Source organism: Lolium rigidum, chromosome 5 (assembly GCF_022539505.1).
Source record: "Lolium rigidum isolate FL_2022 chromosome 5, APGP_CSIRO_Lrig_0.1, whole genome shotgun sequence".
In the NCBI taxonomy this organism is placed as follows: domain Eukaryota; kingdom Viridiplantae; phylum Streptophyta; class Magnoliopsida; order Poales; family Poaceae; genus Lolium; species Lolium rigidum.
The window spans coordinates 128,122,485-128,132,142 of NC_061512.1; positions in this window are offsets into that span (position 1 = coordinate 128,122,485).

Below are 9,658 nucleotides of genomic sequence, written 5' to 3' on the forward strand. Positions count from 1 at the left end.
TTCCATGCTACTTTTATGATGATACTCACATGTTTTATACACACTTTATGTCATTATTATGCATTTTCCGGAACTAACCTATTGACGAGATGCCGAAGTGCCGGTTCTGTTTTCTGCTGTTTTTGGTTTCGGAAATCCTAGTAAGGAAATATTCTCGGAATTGGACGAAATCAACGCCCGAATCTTATTTTTCCACGAAGCTTCCGAACACCGGAGAGAGACCGAGAGGGAGCCGGGGGGCCCCACACGCCAGGGCGGCGCGGCCAAGGGGTGGGGCGCGCCCCCCTATTGTGTGGCCCCACCAGGGCCCCTCCGAGGCTGCCCTTCCGCCTACTTAAGGACTCCGTCGCGAAAACCCTACACGAATAAGCCACGGTATGAGAAACCTTCCAGAGCCGCCGCCATCGCGAAGCCAAGATCTGGGGGACAGAAGTCTCTGTTCCGGCACGTCGCCGAGACGGGGAAGTGCCCCCGGAAGGCATCTCCATCGACATCACCGCCATCTTCATCACCGCTGCTGTCTCCCATGAGGAGGGAGTAGTTCTCCCCTGAGGCTAAGGGCTGTACCGTAGCTATGTGGTTCATCTCTCTCTCCCATGTGATCTTTATGTGACCATGAGCTTTGTGATCTAGTTGAATATCATCTATGTGCTACTCTAGTGATGTTATTAAAGTAGTCTATTCCCCCTCCATGATGTAATGGTGACAGTGTGTGCATCATGTAGTACTTGGTATAAGCTATGATTGTGATCTCTTGTAGATTATGAAGTTAACTATTACTATGATAGTATTGATGCGATCTATTACCCCTTTCATAGCCTGACGGTGACAGTGTGCATGCTATGTTAGTACTCGGTATAATTGCAATGGTCTATCATGCACTCTAAGGTTACTTAAATGTGAACACCGAATGTTGTGGAGCTTGTTAACTCCGGCTTGAGGGAGCTCTTGTAGCCCTACACAATGAATGGTGTTTGTCATCCAACAAGAGAGTGTAGAGAAAGTAGTATTTGTTTATTCAATTATGTGATCAATGTTGAGAGTGTCCACTAGTGAAAGTATGATCCCTAGGCCTTGTTTACACCACAGAGAATTGCCTCCCATGCCAGCAAGCTATTTTCTGGCACCGCTTGTTTACTGTTTTACTGCATCTTTACTTCCTGCAATATTACCACCATCTATACCACCTGTGTTTTACTATCTCTTCGCCGAACTAGTGCACCTATACATCTGACAAGTGTATTGGGTGTGTTGGGGACACAAGAGACTTCTTGTATCGTAATTGCAGGGTTGCTTGAGAGGGATATCTTTGACCTCTTCCTCCCTGAGTTCGATAAACCTTGGGTGATTCACTTAAGGGAAACTTGCTGCTGTTCTACAAACCTCTCGCTCTTGGAGGCCCAACACTATCTACGGGAATAGAAGCGTGCGTAGACATCAAGCTATTTTACGGCACCGTTGCTCGGGGAGGTAAGGTAAAAGGTATTCACATCCTCCGACTACTAAGCTATTTCCTAGCACTATTGCCGGTGTGTGAGTGCTCGAAGCTATTTCCTTTAGATCCTGCAATTGCATCTTTTTGTTTCTTGTTTTCACTAGTTAGGCTTAATGGAAAACAACAAAAATATTAGAGATCTTTATAGTATTTATCTTGAGTTAGGACATGAGGTGTTTGAAGAGAAAATTAAAAAACCTATGGAACTATATATGCATGATAATGCCAATGTTATTAGTATGAATGCTTTGAACACCATTGTTGCTAATGCTATGGAAAATTCTAAGCTTGGGGAAGCTGGTTTTGATGAGCATGATATTTTTAGTCCCCCAAGCATTGAGGAGAAAATTTTCTTTGATGATATTTTGCCCCCTATTTATGATGATTATAATGATAGTGGTCTTCTGGTGCCGCCTACTATGGAGGATAAATTTAATTATGATTACAATATGCCTCCTATATTTGATGATAGCTACTTTGTTGAATTTGCTCCTACTACAATTAATAAAAATGACTATGCTTATGTTGGGAGTAATAATAATTTTATGCATGAGACTCATGATAAGAATGTTTCATTTGATAGTTATATTGTTGAGTTTGTTCATGATGCTACTGAAAATCATTATGAGAGAGGAAAATATGGTTGTAGAAGTTTTCATGTTACTAAAACACCTCTCTATATGCTGAAAATCTTGAAGTTGCGCTTGTCTAGTTTTCCTATGCTTGTTGCATTATGCCTACATGACTTGTTTATTTACAAGATTCCTTTTCATAGGAAGTGGGTTAGGCTTAAATTTATTTCATACTTGCTTTTTGATGCCCTCTTTGCTCCAACTCTCATCCTTATGTGAGCATCATTAAAATTGCTGAGCCCATCTTAATGGCTATAAAGAAAGCACTTCTTGGGAGATAACCCATGTGTTTATTTTACTTCTGCTCTTTTGTTTTATATTTGAGTCTTGGAAGTTGTTACTACTGTAGCAACCACTCCTTATATTTATTTTATTGCATTGTTGTGCCGAGTAAAGTCTTTGATAGTAAGGTTCATACTAGATTTGGATTACTGCGCAGAAACAGATTTCTTGCTGTCACGAATTTGGGCAGGGTTCTCTGTAGATAACTCAGAAAAATCTGCAAATTTACGTGAGTGATCCTCAGATATGTACGCAACTTTCATTTAATTTGAGCGTTTTCATCTGCGCAAGTTAAGTGCCTCAAAAAAATTCGTCTTTACGGACTGTTCTGTTTTGACAGATTCTGCCTTTTATTTGGCATACCTCTTTTGCTATGTTGAAAGGATTTGTTTGTTCCATTAACTTCCAGTAGCTTTGAGCAATGTCCAGAAGTGTTAAGAATGATTGTGTCACCTCTGAATATGTGAATTTTTGATTATGCACTAACCCTCTAATGAGTTTGTTTTGAGTTTGGTGTGGAGGAAGTTTTCAAGGGTCAAGAGAGGAGGATGATACAATATGATCAAGAAGAGTGAAAAGTCTAAGCTTGGGGATGCCCCCGTGGTTCATCCAAACATATTTCAAGAAGACTCAAGCATCTAAGCTTGGGGATGCCCAAGGCATCCCCTTCTTCATCGACAACTTATCAGGTCACCTCTAGTGAAACTATATTTTTATTCCGTCACATCTTATGTGCTTTACTTGGTGCGTCTGTGTGCTTTTATTTTCGTTTTGTTATTTTCATTCTCTGAATAAATTCATGCTTGTGTGGGAGAGAGACACGCTCCACTCTTTCATTTGAACACTGGTGTTCTTAGCTTTATTCTTAATGTTCATGGCGAAGGTTGAAACTGCTTCGTTCATTGTTATATGGTTGGAAACAGAAAATGCTTCATGTGGTAATTGGTATAATGTCTTGAATAATTTGATACTTGGCAATTGTTGTGCTCATATAGATCATGTTTAAGCTCTTGCATCATGTACTTTGCACCCATTAATGAAGAACTACATAGAGCTTGTTAAAATTTGGTTTGCATGATTAGTTTCTCTAGAGTCTAGATATTTTCCGGTTAAGGTGTTTGAACAACAAGGAGACGATGTAAAGTCTTATAATGCTTGCAATATGTTCATATGTAAGCTTTGCTGCACCGTTTTATACTTGAGTTTGCTTCAAACAACCTTGCTAGCCTAGCCTTGTATTGAGAGGAATTGTTCTCGTGCATCCAAATCCTTGAGCCACAAACTATGCCATCTGTGTCCACCATACCTACCTACTACATGGTATTTCTCTGCCATTCCAAAGTAAATTACTTGAGTGCTACCTTTAAAAATTCTATCCTTTGTCTTTGCAATATATAGCTCATGGGAAAATAGCCTTAAAAACTATTGTGGTGAAGAATATGTAGCTATTTATCTTATTTCTTATAAGTTGCTTGTTGAGCGGTAACCATGTTTCTGGGGACGCCACCAACTATTACACCTTTGTTGAATATCATGTGAGTTGCTATGCATGTTCGTCTTGTTCGAAGTAAGGGCGATTTTCATGATCAAATGGTTTGAGTATGCATATTGTTAGAGAAGAACATTGGGCCGCTAACTAAAGCCATGATCCATGGTGGAAGTTTCAGTTTGGACAATTAATCCTCAATCTCTTATGAGAATTAACTGTTGTTGAATGCTTATGCATTAAAGAGGAGTCCATTATCTGTTGTCTATGTTGTCCCGGTATGGATGTCTAAGTTGAGAATAATCAAAAGCGAGAAATCCAATGCGAGCTTTCTCCTTAGACCTTTGTACAGGCGGCATAGAGGTACCCCTTTGTGACACTTGGTTGAAACATATGTTATGCAATGACAATCCGTGTTAATCCAAGCTAATTAGGACAAGGTGCGGGCACTATTGGTATACTATGCATGAGGCTTGCAACTTATAGGATATCTTATACATAACACATATGCTTTATTACTACCGTTGACAAAATTGTTTCTATGTTTTCAAATGAAAAGCTCTAGCACAAAAATAGTAATCCATGCTTCCTCTCGCGAAGGGCCATTCTTCTACTTTATTGTTGAGTCAGTTTACCTACTTCTTTCTATCTTAGAAGCAAACACTTGTGTGAACTGTGTGCATTGATTCTTACATGTTTACCTATTGCACTTGTTATATTACTTTGTGTTGACATTTATCCATGAGATAAATATGTTGAAGTTGAAAGCAACTGCTGAAACTTATATCTTCCTTTGTGTTGTTTCAAAGCTTTCTACTAAGAATTTATTGCTTTATGAGTAACTCTTATGCAAGTCTTATTGATGCTTGTCTTGAAAGTACTATTCATGAAAAGTCTTTGCTATATGATTCAGTTGTTTACTCATTGTCGTTACCATTGCTTAGAATCGATGCATTCATTTCATATGCTTTACAATAGTATGATCAAGATTATGTAAGTAGCATGTCACTACAGAAATTATTCTTTTTATCGTTTACCTACTCGAGGGCGAGTAGGAACTAAGCTTGGGGATGCTTGATACGTCTCAAACGTATCTATAATTTCTTATGTTCCATGCTACTTTTATGATGATACTCACATGTTTTATACACACTTTATGTCATTATTATGCATTTTCCGGAACTATCCTATTGACGAGATGCCGAAGTGCCAGTTCCTGTTTTCTGCTGTTTTTGGTTTCAGAAATCCTAGTAAGGAAATATTCTCGGAATTGGACGAAATCAATGCCCAGAATCTTATTTTTTCGCGAAGCTTCCAGAACACCGGAGAGAGACCAGAGGGGAGCCAGGGGGCCCCACATGCCAGGGCAGCGCGGCCAAGGGGTGGGGCGCGCCCCCCTATTGTGTGGCCCCACCAGGGCCCCTCCGAGGCTGCCCTTCCGCCTACTTAAGGACTCTGTCGCGAAAACCCTACACGAATAAGCCACGGTACGAGAAACCTTCCAGAGCCGCCGCCATCGCGAAGCCAAGATCTGGGGGACAGAAGTCTCTGTTCCGGCACGCCGCCGGGACGGGGAAGTGCCCCCGGAAGGCATCTCCATCGACATCACCGCCATCTTCATCACCGCTGCTTGTCTCCCATGAGGAGGGAGTAGTTCTCCCACGAGGCTAAGGGCTGTACCGTAGCTATGTGGTTCATCTCTCTCTCCCATGTGATCTTTATGTGACCATGAGCTTTGTGATCTAGTTGAATATCATCTATGTGCTACTCTAGTGATGTTATTAAAGTAGTCTATTCCCCCTCCATGATGTAATGGTGACAGTGTGTGCATCATGTAGTACTTGGTATAAGCTATGATTGTGATCTCTTGTAGATTATGAAGTTAACTATTACTATGATAGTATTGATGCGATCTATTACCCCTTTCATAGCTCGACGGTGACGAGTGTGCATGCTATGTTAGTACTCGGTATAATTGCAATGGTCTATCATGCACTCTAAGGTTACTTAAATATGAACACCGAATGTTGTGGAGCTTTTTAACTCCGGCTTGAGGGAGCTCTTGTAGCCCTACACAATGAATGGTGTTTGTCATCCAACAAGAGAGTGTAGAGAAAGTAGTATTTGTTTATTCAGTTATGTGATCAATGTTGAGAGTGTCCACTAGTGAAAGTATGATCCCTAGGCCTTGTTTACACCACAGAGAATTGCCTCCCACGCCAGCAAGCTATTTTTTGGCACCGCTTGTTTACTGTTTTACTGCATCTTTACTTCCTGCAATATTACCACCATCTATACCACATGTGTTTTACTATCTCTTCGCCGAACTAGTGCACATATACATCTGACAAGTGTATTGGGTGTGTTGGGACACAAGAGACTTCTTGTATCGTAATTGCAGGGTTGCTTGAGAGGGATATCTTTGACCTCTTCCACCCTGAGTTCGATAAACCTTGGGTGATTCACTTAAGGGAAACTTGCTGCTGTTCTACAAACCTCTGCTCTTGGAGGCCAATACTATCTACAGGAATAGAAGCGTGCCTAGACATCAGAGCCCTTGTGGCAAAAGCCTTCAGAGCAGGATTTTACTGGCCAACGGCGGCATCGGATGCTCGAGATCTGGTTATGAAGTGCGACCCCTGCCAGCGTTTTTCACCAAAACCACACGCTCCCGCAACAGATCTGATGACGATACCTCTAGCGTGGCCCTTCGCTCAATGGGGACTCGACCAAGTTGGACCGCTGTCGAGATCATTGCCTGGAGGTCACACATATTTACTAGTTGCAGTCGACAAGTTCACCAAATGGATTGAGGCAGTACCTGTTCGAAATCAGAAAGCCGAAACCGCCGTCCAGTTCTTCAGGGGAATAACTTGTCGATTTGGCATGCCCCACAACATCGTCACAGATAATGGAACTAATTTTGATTCCAAAAAGTTCCGGAAGTTTTGCGACTATAGCGGCATTAAGCTAAAATTCGCATCGGTGGCACACCCCCAGACCAACAGCCAGGTCGAAAGGATCAATGGTCTAATACGAGACGGCCTCAAGAAACGCCTTATGGGTGCGGCTGGCGCCTGGGTCGAAGAATTACCATCTGTGCTTTGGAGTTTACATACTACACCCAATAGGTCGACCCAGTACACCCCGTTCTTCTTGGTACATGGAGCCGAAGCAGTTCTGCCAGCCGACGTTCGGTTCGAAGCCCCTCGGGTGACCGCGTACACGGAAGCTACCTCCAACATTGCGCTGCAGGATGCCGTGGACCTCCTTGACGAAGCTCGGGATATTGCTTTGGCAAGAACAACGGTGTATCAGCAGGCGTTAAGAAATTATCACAGCCGACGAATACGCAATCGAAGCTTCAATGTTGGAGATATGGTACTGTGACTGAAGCAAGAGAGACCCTCGAAGCTCGAATCTCCATGGGAAGGGCCGTTCATCATCACTAAAGTGATACCATGAGGAGCTTATCGGCTCAAGAATCCATCTTCGGGAAAAGACATTGAAAATCCATGGAACATTGCACATTTGCGATGGTTCTACGCATAGGATAAAATTATTCCCCTCCTGTTATTCGGCAGCTCTTAAGCTTGCCTTATGTTATGAATAAAATTCTGATCAGGTTCTCTACCTTTTATTGTTCCAGGCCTCATCATCCGAACAAATTGTTCGGGGCCCTCGTCATTGGCTCTTACTCCCATCGGGAGCGCAGGCCAGAAACACGCTCGCACGGTGTCGTTAATTAAATACTCCTATCGGGAGCTAAGGTTGATGACACACAAACAACCAATCCAAGCCTCGAGAAAATACGCGAGTGCTGCAGTTGATGGACGTACTATCACAAACAAGGCTCAAACCGGTGCACCGCGTGACGAAGCCAAGCGCCTAAATCCCTCGATTATTCGACGGGTGTCGCTCTTACATAACTTACATATCGACTCTGCAATAAACTTGCAATTACAACGGAGTCGTCGGGTGAGCAGGCTGACTTGATCACTCGGCCGCCCCCGACAAAAAAATTATTAATCGAATTAGCAAATTCACACATTAAATGAAATTATCCCTTGCAGGTACATAGTCATTACATACATATGAATGCATAAATTCACGACAGGTTTGTCTGGCCCTCTCTGGCCTTCAGATCCCTCTCAATACCTGTCTCCATCCGTGAGATGATAGTATACGCAGGATTTCTAGCAATATCGTAATACTGGTCTAAACTCCTACTGGTGTTTGCTATGGCCTCCAAATCTAAGGTTGGATGACACGCTAACACTGAAGCAAAGGCAAGTTCAGCGCCGGCCAAGAGCTCTTTTCGCACCAACAGTCGAATCCTTTCAGGGGTCTTGAAACGAGTAAACAGAGCAGATAAAGTTTCGGGTGCTTGGTCCAGAGGAAACAATGTTCTCCAAACCATCGAGAGATGAGAATGGAACTTATCGAAGTAGTAGTGCACCTTCTCTGCTCGATGTTCAAATTTTGCCACAACAACAGCCTTCGGTCGATGGGACCACAACTCGTGCTTCGGGTGAGCGACATCGGTCATCGCCTCGATCTTTTCGTGGATCCTCTTGTTTTCCTCCGATTCGTAGGAAGCTACGACTGTCAAGAGGAAAACATCAGCTAAAAGATATTCAAGCTTCGATAAAAATCGACGGAGGGACAGGCACTTATAGCTCAAGCTTTCAGTGGCAACACGGAGTCGATCGAGAGCCTGTTGTTCAATGGCAGTCGCAATCTCGCTCTTTCTTTTCACCAACGCCGCCATCGCGTGAAGGCCGGTAATATCTTTGTTCAATCGGGATATTTGATCACGCAAACGACGAACAAGATCAGATTCATCGCTAGCCGTGGGATTTAAAGAAGGATCGGCACGAGAAGAAGATGAAGGAATCTGCAGCACAATTCTCAGTTCAGAATAGCATCAATAAAAACCTCCCATCGGGAGCGCTGGAGTATATATATTACATTCAAAAGATCGTTGGTGCTGGCATCAGAGCCAGAATAAAACAGGATTAGGTTAAACTGTATCAGGCCTTAATTACAACAGACAGAGCAAGCGTTCATTCAAGGAAGAGCTGATGATGAGCCAGGCGCAGCTTCATGCGCAGTTTTGGTCTTCGCCTCGTCAACGAGCTTGAGGAGTTGATTAGCACATGTTACTGCCGATTGTTTGAAGGGCTCAAGGTTGATTAGGCAATTACTGTCATCTACAGGCAATGCCTTAGACAACTTTTCTAGCTCAGAGCCCAGCCCATGACCCATTAGCAGCTGGAAAGTAAGTACCGCTCCAAACAAACGGGAACGACGTTTTAGTACCTCCACAGGCTCAGAAGGGTCGACGAGGAAAGCATCTGCCATCTCGCCAAGAGTCTTGTCCCGCTTCATCTTTGGGAAAATCATCGAGAATAACCTCGATAACGCTCCCTTAGTTCTTTGCAAAAGTCCGAGAACTTGGACGTTAGACTCAGCAGCAAGCGACAGGGCGTCAGACATGGAATCCTTCCGAAGCTTGCGAGCCCGATTGATGGTTATATCGGCAGCACCTGGAAGAAGATAGATAAGCAACCTGGAGGAAAGTACTGGGAAAAAGATATGTGCCGAGGAACTTACCCAATAATTTCGCAATGGATTCACGGAGGACGCCTTCTTTTTCATCGGCTGCGACTGCAGCCTCGCGTCTAGCATCTTGCTCATCCTTCAGCGAGATGTTTTCATTTTTAGCATCGACTGCGAGCCTGTTGGCTTCCAGCACCTGGT